The sequence below is a fragment of the Myotis myotis genome, unplaced genomic scaffold, assembly GCF_014108235.1.
Source record: "Myotis myotis isolate mMyoMyo1 unplaced genomic scaffold, mMyoMyo1.p scaffold_m19_p_5, whole genome shotgun sequence".
NCBI lineage: Eukaryota > Metazoa > Chordata > Mammalia > Chiroptera > Vespertilionidae > Myotis > Myotis myotis.
Genome location: NW_023416357.1, coordinates 67374322 through 67388675, shown reverse-complemented (window position 1 = coordinate 67388675; position 14354 = coordinate 67374322).

Below are 14354 nucleotides of genomic sequence, written 5' to 3'. Positions count from 1 at the left end.
ATTTCCTCAAGCCATAATAACATTGAATAGTACCAAAGTTTCACAATTAGTTCATTTCTTGATCATTTTATTGTCAAAACCACTTGCTGTAAAATATCTATGCCACAACCTCTATTTTCCTCTCTTAGAGTTTTGGGGTTTGGGGTTTTTGTTGTTGTTGTTGTTGTTGTTGTTGTTGTATTCTTGGCTTTTCCATAGAAACCTGGGCTTAATATAAATTTTTTCCTACAAAACTGAGTCCACTGTTGTATAAACCTATTGGCCTGTGAGGGTACTCCCTTTTGGACCCTGACCATTCTTTAAGTTATCCTAGTCTTGGAGCAGGTCATAAGCAATAAAGATTGAATAGGCACATGCCTCCTTTCAACATGATCTCCCTTGCCATTTTTTTGGAATAGAAATGTGCACCAGTCAAGGCCCTGCCTATTTCTCCTTGATCTAGCCACAGATCAATTCCTTATTATATCAAGTTAAAGGTTATGAGTGGGGCTCTTTTTAATCAACTAATTTACACTTTGAAATCTGTCTCTTTCCCAATATCAGAGGATATAGGAGTCTGCTCTGAGCATCCCTCTTCAATTTGATTCAAATGATGTTGAATCTAAAAGATATTATTTAATCTGTGTGTGGAATTTAGCTGTTTCCTAGTTTCATTATAGATACTTTTTCCTTCTATATCTGTTTCTTTCTGTTTATTTCTGTAGATTTCAGATAGAGAAATAAGGCAAACCTACTCTTATTTATCATCTTTCCAGAACTGTCTCTAATTTGAATATTTAAATACCTGATTAAATATTGTATATTTAAATAGGCAGAGCTATGCACAATATACACTAAATATCCAAAAGAAGACCAAAAATGCAAACATCTGAAACCGCTTCTGATAGTCATTGTGAGGCTTGATTCAAAATGTAAGACAGGCTTGAGACATCACATCACTCACTTCCTTATTACCCACTGGGTTAATAGGAGTCTTGGTCTTCTCTATGTTATGCTAGGACCCTATAAGAACACAGAAATAATAGGAAAGCTAAACATTTAAACTGCACATACTAGGGTTAAGCATTAACTAACTGGAGTGGCAAATAGGTAGGTAAATCAGTTTGAACTAAAATCAGAAACCACTAATGAGTGGTTTGCACAACATCTAGTAAAAAATAAAGAGCAGGAGATTTGAAGATAGCAGCGTAGATAAACGCCTATACTCGCCACCTCCCACAACCACATCAAAATTACAACTAAAATACAGAACAATCATCATCCAGGACCGCTGGGAAGCTGGCTGAATGGAAGTTCTACAATTAGAGAGGTAAAGAAGAAAGCACACTGAGACTGGTAGGAGGTGCGGAGGTGCAGAATGGGCTGGGCCAGCACCCACATGTACTGCTTTTTTAATCAGGAGGGAGATTGACTGTGCAGAGACCACTGGGAGGAGCAAGGGGTCCCAGCCCCACACCAGACCCCCAAGCCCAGGGTCCCAGAATTGGGAAAAGAAATCCCTAGGGGCAATAAGAACTAAGGGTGTAAAAACCAGTGAGGATTGGGGCTCAGTGACACAGCTGTTCCTCTTAAAAGGCCGGCACCACAAACTAAACTTATAAGCTCCTGCTTCCTCTGAGCTCCAGTGCTGGATGAGGCTCTGGGGGACCCAGACACATACGAGGAGAAACTGGACTGTCTGGCATCAGGGTAGGAACTCAGGGGCAGCTTTCTCCCAGATGGAGGTGCTCACAGCAGTCATTGTTCCTCTGCTGGGACCTCCCTGGTCTCAGGGCTGACTGGCAGCCATTTCTGTTTGCTCCAACCTGGTGATTCCCTAAGACCCAGCCTCATCCAATTTACAACCCCACCCAAGGTGAGTGCAGCAGCTTTTGCACATGAATGGCCTATCCTTGCTCAGGCTAAAATTCTCTCAAGCAAGCTACAGCTGGGTCAGGGAGCCCCAAACTTATCCAAAAAAGGCCCAAGACCCAGCACCAGCACCAGCCTGCCTTGCTTCACAGCTGGGCCTCATCTGGGCACTTCCAAACCCCATACAAAGAGAAGGAATCTGCAGATCTCTCTGTAGCTCCTGCTGGGTGGCCCCAGGCAGTGGCTCACTTTGCACTTCCCTGGAGACCCAGGAGCCAGTGTACCCAGTGGTCAGAGTCAGACCATACCAGATTACAACTCTTCACATCCATAAGCCACACACTCACGGAGCAGATTCAGTGAGCACCAAAACCCCACTGAAGCAAGTCCTGCTCCATAGGTGTATCTCCTACACAGCAGCTCTCCCACTATAGTCTCATCTGGTCCTCACAGCCAATTAGCCTAGAAGTCAATTCCTCCCAGTGACACCAACAGCAATCAAGGCTTAACTACAACAAAACTGTGCACACAGCCCACAAAGGGGTGCACCAAGAGTGCCCACCTCAGGTGACTGGGGAGGCTGAGCCACTGGGCCCTATACGACACTTACTACACAAGGCCACTCTACCAATTCAAGGAGACATAGCAGCTCTACCCAATACATAGAAACAAACACAGGGAAGCAGCCAAAATGCAGAGACAAAGAAACATTTCAAATGAAAGAAATGGAAGAAAGCAAACTACTGGATATAGAGTTTAAAACCACAGTTATAAGATTACTCAAAAATCTTCTAGAAACCTCCGAAGAAATGGAAAAGGACCAGTCAGAAGTTAAGCATACACTGACTAAAATAAAGAATAATATACAGGGATTCAACAGTAGAGTAGATAATTCTGAGAATCAAATCAACAATTTGAAATATGAGGAAGCAAAAAACACCCAACCAGAAGAGAAAAAAGAAAAAAGAATCCAAAAATATGAAGATAGTATAAGGAGCCTCTGGGACAACTTCAAGCGTACCAACATTCACATTATGAGGGTGCCAGAAGAAGAGAGAGAACAAGATATTAAAAACCTATTTGAAGAAATAATGACAGAAAACTTCTCCTACCTGGTGAAAGAAATAGACTTACAAGTCCAGGAATCCCAGAGAATCCCAAACAAGACACATCATAATTAAAATGCCAATGGTTAAAGACAAAGAGAGAATCTTAAAAGCAGCAAGAGAAAAGCAGTTAGTTCTCTACAAGGGAATGCCCATAAGACTGTCAGCTGATTTCTTAACAGAAACTATGCAGGCCAGAAGGGAGTGGCAAAAATATACAAAGTGATGAATAGCAAGGACCTACAACCAAGATTACTCTACCCAGCAAAGTTTACCATTTAGAATTGAAGGTCAGATAAAGAGTTTCACATACAAGAAAAAGATAAAGGAGTCCATCACCACCAAACCAGTATTACATGAAATGTTTAAGGGTATTCTTTAAGAAGAGAAAGAAGAAAAAGAAAATGATCCCAAAATATGAACAACAAAATGGCAACAAATACATACCTATCAATAATCTAAAAATCAAAATAAACTAATAAGAAATCTAATGAACAGAATAAACTGGTGAATAAAATAGAATCAGAGGCATGGAAATGGAACAGACTAATGATTCTGGGGGGGGGGGGGATTAAACAAAGATCTTTCTTTTTATTTTTAATTATTATTATTTTAATCCTCACCCAAGAATATTTTTTCATTGATTTTTAGAGAGGGTGGGAGGGAGAGGGAAAGACAAGGAGAAACATGGATGATGTGAGAGAAACACATCGAATGGTTGCCTCCTGCATGAGCCCTGTCCAGGGCCTGTGCTGGAAAGGAGTCTGCAACTGAGGTACATGCCCTTGACCAGAATCGAACCTGGGAACCTTCAGTCCGCAGGACGACGCTCTATCCACTGAGCCAAAATGCTAGGGCTTAAAGAAAGATCTTATATGCATATATGCATTACCTATGGACACAGACAATAGAGTGGCAAAGACCTGGGGCAGGACAGGAACTGGGTGGAAGGAGGCAATGGGGGGGAAAAAGAGGGACATCTATAATAATCTCAGCAATAAGGATTTTTGAAAAAAGAAAAGAAAGAACAGCAGCAATACTTTTCAGAGTATAAACTCCATGGTTAGATGCTACTTATCAACTGAACTTGGACCAAAGTATGAACCAGCCCCCAAACCACACGGTCACCAGACCACCCCAAAACTCTTGTTACAATGGACTACTCCCATATGTGTCCTTTCCCCACAAACGTGCCTTTCCCCACAGAAGTCTCTTACCTGAACTTTTCCATTTCTGCCTGTCCGTTTTACCCATCTTTCAATGTCCAGTTCAAATTCTTTATCCTCCATGAAGCCTTTGCCATTGTTTTCTCCAGTCGAAACTAACCTTGCCCAGTTTGGCATCTCTATTTTACCATCTACCCTATATCTTCATTAATTCAGTAATTATTACTCAGCACCTACTATATGCCAACCACTATTCTAAGGATTATGGATACAGTGCTGAAAAGGGCACAATCCTTGCTCTATGAGCTCATATTCAAAGTAACAAGCAAAAATAATTTAATGTCAAGTGCACTTTGGTTCTATGAAGAAAATGTAAGCTAGGTAAGACAAATACAGTGACCCTAGAAGGGGTCAGGGAAGAACTCTCTGAGTAAGTGACATTTGAGCAGAGACCCAAATGTAATAAGGGGATGATCATGGTAAGATGAGGGGAAAGCCTCCCACGGAGAGAGAACAGGTGCAAAGGCCTGGAGGCAGGAATTGAAGGCTTGGCTTATTTAAGGAACTGCAAGAAGGCTAAGTGTTGCCTAGAAACCTGGGAGGCAGGGTTGGGGGGAGTGGAAGGAGACAAACCAGGTCAAGTAGAGCATTACAGGCCATAACAAGGGCCTTGGTGACAAGGACTGCATCTCCCACTGCGCCGAACACATCATTCCTTTCTTTAGAAAACTCCCACACTCTTCCATGTGGTTCTATTGAATCTCTACCATAATGCCCTGTCTATTCCCCACCTGCAAAGTACATGACCCAGGTCAGATCCAGCACTGACCCCTCTCATCCAGTTCACAGTGAGTAGTTGGTCATGTAACTCAATCAGGCTTACAAGTTTTAACAATTGCATTGCTATCTTGTGCCAGAGGCTATCTGCACTCCACTTAACCACTCATCATGAGAGTCCTCAAATTCAACCAGGTGGTACATAATTCAGATCCAAAATCCTATCCCAGCATCTGTTTTCTTGCATCACTCCTGGCATCAAATGTCACAAGTCTGGTCCAACTCTGGAAAAGATAATGTCATAAAGGAGTATTCTCATGATAAATTTCTGAAAATGAGAAGCAACTCTTCAAAGCTGTCTCAAGCCTTTATACCCCAAACACCAATCAACACTGGAGATGGACCACCCTGGGAAAGGGGCATGACTTGGGCAAGGCAGTTCTCTTCAACTCAGATAATACCCACAAGGGTCTGGCATCTTAGTGCTTTATGCCAGCAGCCCACCCAGTATGGGGGCAATAAGATCTTCCTTCCTAAAGATGTATCTTGGTAACATATCATGGTGTTTATCATAGAAACTATGATTAGTAATAATTAATGGATTTTAATAATAATGTTTTAAATCAAATTCACAATAAAAATGTCAATGTTCAACTATTTTTAAATGCCTAAAAACTTTCAACTTACTGGAATTTTTGTTTGTTTGTTTTATTGTTTTTCAATAGTGCAGTGAAGGCCTGGGGGAAGGGAGGGTAGTGGGGTGGAGAGGGCCAATGGAGAAAAAAAAGGGATATCTGTAATATTTTCAACAATAAAGATAAATTTAAAAAAAAAAAAACATGTTGTCTTGGGGTGTGGGGAGAAGAGAGTAAAGAAGGGACAATTGATGATGGGAGGAGACTTGACTTGGGGTGGTGAACAATATCAACTTATTGTTTTTACAAACCTTTGATTGAACCTAGAGGGTTATGATAATAATCTAGTATGAGAGACAGAAGTGCTCATGTCGTGCCTGGAACTCAGTAAATGTTTTCCAACTAAATCTAATAAAACTTGGCCATTAATGTTTCAGTTTGAAAATTCACACACATTTTAAATCCAGCGTCATAACTAGATGTTTATAGGAAACTCATAATATAGAAGTTCAAGAATTTTCCCGCTGTGTGGGCCAGGGTTTTAGTTGGAAACAGATGAAAACAATAAAGATATTTTAATGAAGGGTCTGCTCACAAAGGAGGAGGCAGGGCTCAGGACAAACTACAAAGGAGAATGAAGCGCCCCACAGAGGAAGATACTAACACCCCTCGGCCTGAGGGAGCAAAGGAAGGAACAAGAAGTTACTGGAAACCAGACAGTCCTCGCTGCAGGAGAGTGCTGTCTGGCAGGAGCTATCGCCTTCCGCAGAGAATAAAGAACACGGCCAACCTGCCCAGGGACCCACAGACAGAAACAGGGAAATACATTCTCCAGCTCTGTCTCCTCTCCCCTTCCCATCTCTTGCTGGTGTTTCCCACTGACCAAACCAACTGGAAGTCAGGGGACATAGAAGTCAGCATCCTGGGCACAAAGGAGAGTGGATCTGGAGACAGAGAATAGCCATCATAGTGACCTGCACAACGGCTTACTGAAATGTCAGTTTTAGATATAGTTGGGTATGTTTATCAGTGCAAGTGGAAAGGCTGCTCTGTAAAAGGGTGCTTTATTGATTCAATATTGCTAGCTTTGATGGAAAGAGGCGTGGATGGTGAGCACTTTGATTCCTGTCTTAGAGAGGTGTGCCTGGGGATATTGCCCGACTCAGAAAGGATCAAGGAGCAGAGAACAGAGAAGTGGAGGCAAAAAAGAAACAGCATATCTTTTGAAGATTTGGGCACTTCAAGACTATTTTTGGGGGAGAAATTTGGAAGGATTATCCCCTAAAGCGGTGGGTGCTGAGCACAGACCATGGCTCCTCTTTGTGCCTTGGCTTACGGGTCTGTACACAAGATGCCACAGAGAAACTGTCCAGCCACTTTCCTGGAGTGGCTTCCCCATTTGACTTGGGTTTTCTCTCTCTTTTGGTCTGAGGAATCCAAACACCAGCATCATACCTCATCGATACTTCTCATAAATACATTCATAGGGTTATCTGGCTCTGGAAAGAACATAATGCACATACTTGTAAGACATGTCTCAAGCTGACCAGGCAAGGGGGTAGGAGACCGTCACAGCAAGGATCTGAACAAGCTTCCTCCTGAACTAAAGCCCTCCTGAGTATTACCCCTGAGCCCTCAGGAGAGAAGGAACATATTTTAAGTCGTGACTATAACTAAAATCTACAAATAGCTCAGGGCAAAGAATCTGAAGTCCACAGCCAATACCGCCCCAGCCCCTCAGCGGCCAGAGCACAGCTTCAAATTATGGTGTGGTTGAAGGAGGAGACCCCACGGCCAGGTGTTCCTTTCCCTTTTGGCTTTTCCAAAGGCCTGGTCCTGGTCAAATCTCTCCCTTACTTTTGGGGCACCGGGTTCGTCAGATTGAAGTACATGATTGGTAAAATTATTTTTAATTCGAAAATGATCTTGAGAACTTGCCATTTAAACCACCGTGGTTTTTCATCTGTATCAATAAAATGTGATTGGTGTTTGGAAATGCATACAACAGTACCATCTAGTGGACCAAAGGTAGTAAATAGTGACAATACAGACAAATGAAATTTCACGAGGAAAAAGTAATTATGTAGAACATTCCAGGTAGTATTTTTTAACTTTTTATAGATGTGAGCATCTCGGAGAATCTAACAAAAGTTATAGACCATCCCACCCCCCGGAAATGCAAAACACAAATATATCAAAATTCTGCATACAATCTCAGGGAATATATGGCCTTCTCCAACCTTCCCAAGTTATGCCTGGGTCACAATCTAACATCCTCCCCTGTATATACATTATTTCAACCATTGGGGGGGAAAAAACAATCCTGTAGTCATAAGGAATCAATAGATGTTGTCGCAGATTTATGTCTTTTTTTAAAAATATCTAACTATAACCCAAACCTCCTTCCTATTTGCAGTGATAGTTCATTGTATTAGGGCTGGTGGGACGTGGGCCCACCTTCCATGGCAGAAGAGGGCAGATCCTTCTGCTTCTTACTCCTTAACACAGTGGTTCTCAACCTTCCTAATGCTGTGACCTTTCAGTACAGTTCCTCATGTTGTGGTGACCCCCAACCATAAAATTATTTTCGTTTCTACTTCATAACTGTAATTTTGCTACTGTTATGAATCGTAATGTAAATATCTGATATGCATGATGTATTTTCATTGTTACAAATTGAACATAATTAAAGCATAGTGAGTAATCACAAAAACAATATGTAATTATATATGTGTTTTCCGATGGTCTTAGGCGACCCCTGTGAAAGGGTTGTTCGACCCCCAAAGGGGTTGCGACCCACAGGTTGAGAACCGCTGCCTTAGCAGGAAGGCACTTATGTGGCCAGTCATTTGCTCCCATACACTTTGATTCTTGAGAGGGTGTGACAAAGACACAGGGGAGACTGGAAAATCATTGAAGAAAGAAGTGAGAATCTGGTATTGACAATGTCCAGTGGCAGGGAAGCCAGGGGTGAGGTACTGGCCTGACCTTTCCTTTGCTCTGTCTACCCACTTCCCTATTTTCATATCTGGCTCAATCTATCGATTCTGTTGACTGACATCCTTCTACTAAATCCCTTTACTGCTTAAATCAGAATGTGTTACTTACAATTAAGTAACACCAAACTTTTTGATTTATGCACACATCAAAAATGTAGGGATGAAAAACCACCTAGGTTATGTTCCCTGGCTGGGGGAATCAAACCTGCAACCTTTTGGTATGGAGGACAATGCTCCCACCAACCTAGCCACCCGGCCAGGGCTAGTTTATATTTTTGATGCAATTGTAAATGAGATTGTTTTCCTAATTTTTCTTTTTGATAGTTTGTTTTTGGTGTATGAAATGCAATCAAATAAATCAGCCCGGCTTGGCACTCCACTTGTTCAGTGCCGCTGTCCCCAGCAGGGCCTCCTTCCAGGCCAACCAGGCCAAATGTCTGCATCCTGGACGCTGCCTGGTCTAGTCACAGGGGCGCAGAATTTTCCAGCCCAGAGCCTTTCCTCCTTGCCTCAGGCCACTGTAGGGCAGGGCACAACCAGCCATTCCACAGAGTGTGGAAGGGGGGACCTCCCCTGCTCTGGAGGTGGGCAGGCCGTCCTTCCCCAGCCCCACTGTAGTCTCCTTTTTGCTCTCCTTCAAAAGTTCCTCTAAAGGGTCCCTCAGGATCGCTGGTGGGAGTGTCCATCCAACATCTCTGCTAGCCCTGAGCTCTGCTGCGTGGCTCCCTCCTGCAGACTGAGATCCCAGGTGGGACTGGCAGGGAACTCACCCTGCTCCCGCCCGCGAGTCTCAGCCTGGGATTCCTGCCCTGAGCTCCCAATGCTCCCAGCAATCAGCGCTGTCCTGGCCACCTCTATCCACCCACCTCCACCCACCTCCACCCACCTCCACCCACCTCCATCCACCCCAGGACCCCGGCCCTGCGGCCTGGCCACAGTTTACTCACTTCCACCCACCTCCACCCACCTCCACCCACCTCCACCCACCTCCATCCACCCCAGGACCCCGGCCCTGCGGCCTGGCCACAGTTTACTCACTTCCCGTCCAGTCTGCGGTTCCAGTGCACCGAGGCGAGGGTGGCGACTGGCCCCTCTGTGACCAACACCGCAGCTCCGGACCCTGACTATGGCTGCGGGGCGACGCTGTCCATTCAGACTTGGAGAGTGGCAGTGGCAGCAGCGGCAGTGGTGGCCGAAGCTGGGCGCGGAGTTGCACAGCCCGGAAGTCTCTTCCCCGGAAGACGCTGCAGGTACTGCAGGACGCTCCAAACCTGCACACATCACTCACGAACGCTCATTCACTCATGCTCACTCTCTCACACACACACTCACCCCACACCGGTCCCACCGCCATTTCGAGTCCCCAAAAACGGACCTGGGTCATTGTGTTTTTATCTTAATTTTTCCCCACTGAGCTCCTTCTTAACCTACTCATTTTTAGTAGCATGTTAGCCTCCATGTGTGGGTGTTTCTCAGGTCTCTTCTTGGGATTGATTTCTAGTTTCATACCATTGTGATCGGAGATGATGCTTGATAGGATTTCAGTCTTCTTAAATGTATTGAAGCTTGTTTTAGAGCCTAATATGGGGTCTATCATGGAAAATGTTTGTCTTTTATAAGTACTGCTCCCCTAGCTTTGTTGTTTCCATTTGCACAAATATCTTTTTTTATCCCTTTACTCTCATCAGAGCGTGCGTTTGTTTTTTTTATCTGAAGTGGGTCTCTTGTAGGAAACATAGGCATGGGTGTGGTTTTTAAAATCCAGACAGCCTATATGTCCTTTGATTGGAACATTTAGTTCATTTGCATTTAAAATAATTTTTGATAGGTATGTAGTTATTGTCATTTTATTACTTTATGATTGTTTTTCTAGTTCTCCATTCCTTTCTTATTCTCTTGCTCTGTAGTGTCTTTATCCTATCTCTAGTATTTGCATATTTCTTTTAGACTTTAAAGGATTGTGGTTACCATGTGCTTCATATATACCAACCTATGTTTAGAGCAGTTTATTATAAGTTGACGGTTACTTAAGTTTGAACACATTCTAAAATCACATTTTTAACTCACTCCACCACATTTGTTTTTGCCATTATTTTTATTTCTTGTGTGTATCCCTTAATTTAGTGTTGTAATTACACATGATCTTTCTACTTTTGTCTTTTAACCTTTGTACTAGCTTTATAGTTGTTGGCCCGCTGCTTTTTTTAAGTGTCTTTATCACTAAAGATTTTTGTCTTTCCTATATTTTCTCAGTCACATTTTTTATCTTCTGTTTTTTTTTTAAAGGAGTCTCTTTAACATTTCTTGTGAAACTTGTTTAGTGATGATAAACTCCTTAAGCTTTTTCTTGTCTGGGAAATGGTATCTCTCCTTATTGCTAAGTGATAGCCTTGCTAGGTAGAGCAATCTTGGTTGAAGGTCTTTGCTTTTCATCACGTTAAATATTTCATGCCAATCCCTATTCTCCTGCAAAGTTTCTGTTGAGAAATCAGCTGACAGTCTCAGTGGGAGCTCTTTTGTACATAACTGCTTTTCTCTTGCTGCTTTTAAGATTTTCTCTGTCTCTAACCTTTGGCATTTTAATTATAATGTGTGCTTGTGTGGGCCTCTTTGGGTTCATCTTTGGGACTCTGTATTTCCTAGACTTATGTGTCTATTTTCTTTGCCAGGAGAGGAAAGATTTCAGTCACTTCTTAAAATAGATTTTCAATTCCTTGTGCTCTCTCGCTTCTCTTTCTGCTACCCCTGGTACACTTGATATTGTATCAAAGGTCCCTTGAACTATCCTTGTTGTTTAAAAAAAAAAAAAAAAAATTATTGATTTTTAGAAAGAGAAGAAGGGAGGTGGGTAGAGAGATAGAAACATCAATGAAAGAGAAACATCATCAGGCTGCCTCCTGCACGTCCTGAGGATTGAGCCCACAACCCAACCAGTTTGGTTCCCTGACCTGAAACCAAACTGGTGACTTCTTGACTCCTGGGTCAACACTCAACCACTGAGCAACACCAGCTAGGCATATCTGCATTTTTATTTTTATTCTTTTTTCTTTTTACTGTTTCTAATTGGGTATTTTCTGCTACCTGGTCTTCCAAATCACTGATTCAACTCCCTATTCATCTAATAAACTGTTGATTCCCTCTAATATATTTTTCATTTCAATTATTGTATTCATTTCTGACTGGGTTTTTTGTTTGCTTTCTATCTTTTTTATGATTCCTATAACTTTGCTCAAGAGATAGGAATCTGTGTCATCTATTTTTTCACTAAGTTAATTGGGCATCCTTATAATCATCATAATCAGTGGTTTTGACTCTGCCTCTACATTGCTTGTCTCCATTTCATTTAGTTCTTATCCTGGAGTTTTGGCCTGTTCTCTCACTTGGGACATGTTTATCTCCTCCTATTGGCTGACTCCCTGTTTGTTTCTATGTATTAGGAGGATTTGCTACATCTCATGGTCTCGGCAGTGTGGCTTGCTATAGTAGGTGTCCTGTGGGGCTCAATGGTGCAGTCTCCCTGGTTACCAGAGCTGGGTGTTCTAGGGGTGTCCCTTTTGTGGGTTGTGTGTGCCCTCCTGTTGTACTTGAGCCTTGATTGCTGTTTACACATCAGTGGGTGGGATTGGTCCTCAGGCTGGCCGTGAGGCCTGGCCATGACTACAGCTGATGAGCTGTTGTGCTGGGGCTGACCCTGTGGGATGGGAGTCACTTTAGCAGAGCTCTAGTACCAGCCAAGTCCACTCTTGGAGTCATTTGTAGAGCTGATTGGGTGGTACTCTGGTGTGGTCTGAAGCCAGCCATCGGGTGTGTTGGATCTGGAGTCTCATGGGAGCATGCAGGTCAAGGTCAGCCACTGCTTGTGCCTAGTTTAGCACTATGTGGTAGGAGTTAAAAAGTGATCTGTGGTTGATTGCCACTTGTGCTGGGCTTGGAGGTGCTTGGATAAGGCTATTGTGTGAACTGGGGATGGTTTCCACTAGTTTCAGATGAGGGCTTTTGGTGGGCACCACAATTAGCTGAGGCCAGCTGCCACTTGTGTCATGTTTGTTGCCACTTTTGAGGCTACATTCCAAGTCAAGAGTGTCTGCTGCTTATCCCACACTTGGGGCTAATGGAAGGGGCTATAATGCAAGTTGAGACCAGTCAGAGCTTACGCCAGGCTTCTTTTTGTTTTAGGGGATGAGGGGGCGTTATGGGGTTGGACCTCTGAGAATTTAGAAAAGTCCACAGCTTGAGCTGAGGTAGGCTGCTCATGTGGAGAATCTGCTGGAAGAGGTTGGGTAGTACCCATGTGTTTGATGTTGCAAACAGGTTAGGCGGGTTAATTGAGAGCTCAGATTTGGTGCCCACCTGCACCAGGCCAGCAGAGGGGAGGGCTGAATAAAAGAACACTTGCCAGCACTTCCATACCCTGACCCCTGCCCCTCCAGACTTCTCCCTGAATCTAGTCAATTTACTTCCTCCCCATCTGTCCTGGCACTCTTTGAGCTGCTGTTCCTGTACTGGAGCCCAGAGCAAGTAACTTTATGAGCAAGTGAGTCTGCACTTGGGCCCTTATGACGTGTAGCAACTAGGTCTCCAGCAGCCCTCCATCTCAATTGGATGTAATCCCTGCTGTTTTTCAAGCCAGATGTTACAGGGACTCTTCATGGCACTGGAGCACTGGATTGGAGAGCCCAGTGTGAAGTTGAGGTCTCTTGCTCCACAGCCAAGATATCCCTCGCAATTTTTAATTACACCATGGTGTGCGACCTGCCTATTTCTCGTCTCCACCCTTTCTACCCATTCTCAACATGGTTTCTTCTTTATATCCTTACTAGAGGCCCAGTGCACAAAAATTTGTGCACCCGGGGGGGAGGGTGGGTCCCTCAGCCCAGCCTGTGCCCTCTCGCAGTCTGGGACCCCTCAGGGGATGACCACCTGCTGGCTTAGGCTCACTCCCCAGGGGATTGGGCCTAAGATGGCAATCAGACATCCCTCTGGCAGCCTGGCAGCCCTCGGGGGATGTCCACTTGCCAGCGGGGAGCAGGCCTAAACTGCAGTTGGACATCCTTAGCACTGCTGAGGAGGCAGGAGAGGCTCCCACCACCACCACCGCTGTACTGGCAGCCATCAGCCTGGCTTGTGGTTGAGCAGAGCTCACCCCTGTGAGAGTGCCCTGACCACCAGGGGGCAGCTCCTGCACTGAGCATCTGCCCCCTGGTGGTCAGTGTGTGTCATAGTGACCAGTCATTCCCAGTCCTTCTGCTGTTAGGGTCAGTTTGCATATTACCCTTTTATCATATAGGATAGAGGCCTTGTGCACGGGTAGGGGCCGGCTGGTTTGCCCCGAAGGGTGTCCTGGATCAGGGTGGGGGTTCCCACTGGGGTGCCTGACCAGCCTGAATGAGGGGATGATGGCTGTTTGGCAGCTGGTCACACCCCCTTCAGGGTGGGGGTCCCCACTGGGGTGCTGAGGGCCGTTTTCAGGCTGGCGGGTGACTGAAGCTCCCAACCTCTCCTTTTCTTTCTTTTTTTATTCTGGAATTTATTTACCTTCTATGGCTGTCACTGGAGCTGAGAGCCAGCTTTAGCTCTGAGGCTCGGCTCCAGCTCTGAGACCTCAGCAGCTGAAAGCAGGTATCTGGGTTTGTTTGGGTTCTATAATTGAAACTCTGCTGCAACTCCAGCTCTGACGGGTGAAAGCAGGTTTCTGGAGCTTGTTTAGCTTCTATAATTGCAACATGGTTTCTTAGAGTGCAAGCTCAGAGGCCGGCAGCGGCAGGCAGGGAACGTTGGCTTCCTCCATCACTAGAGCAAGCAAGCCTCCTGTTCGCTTCA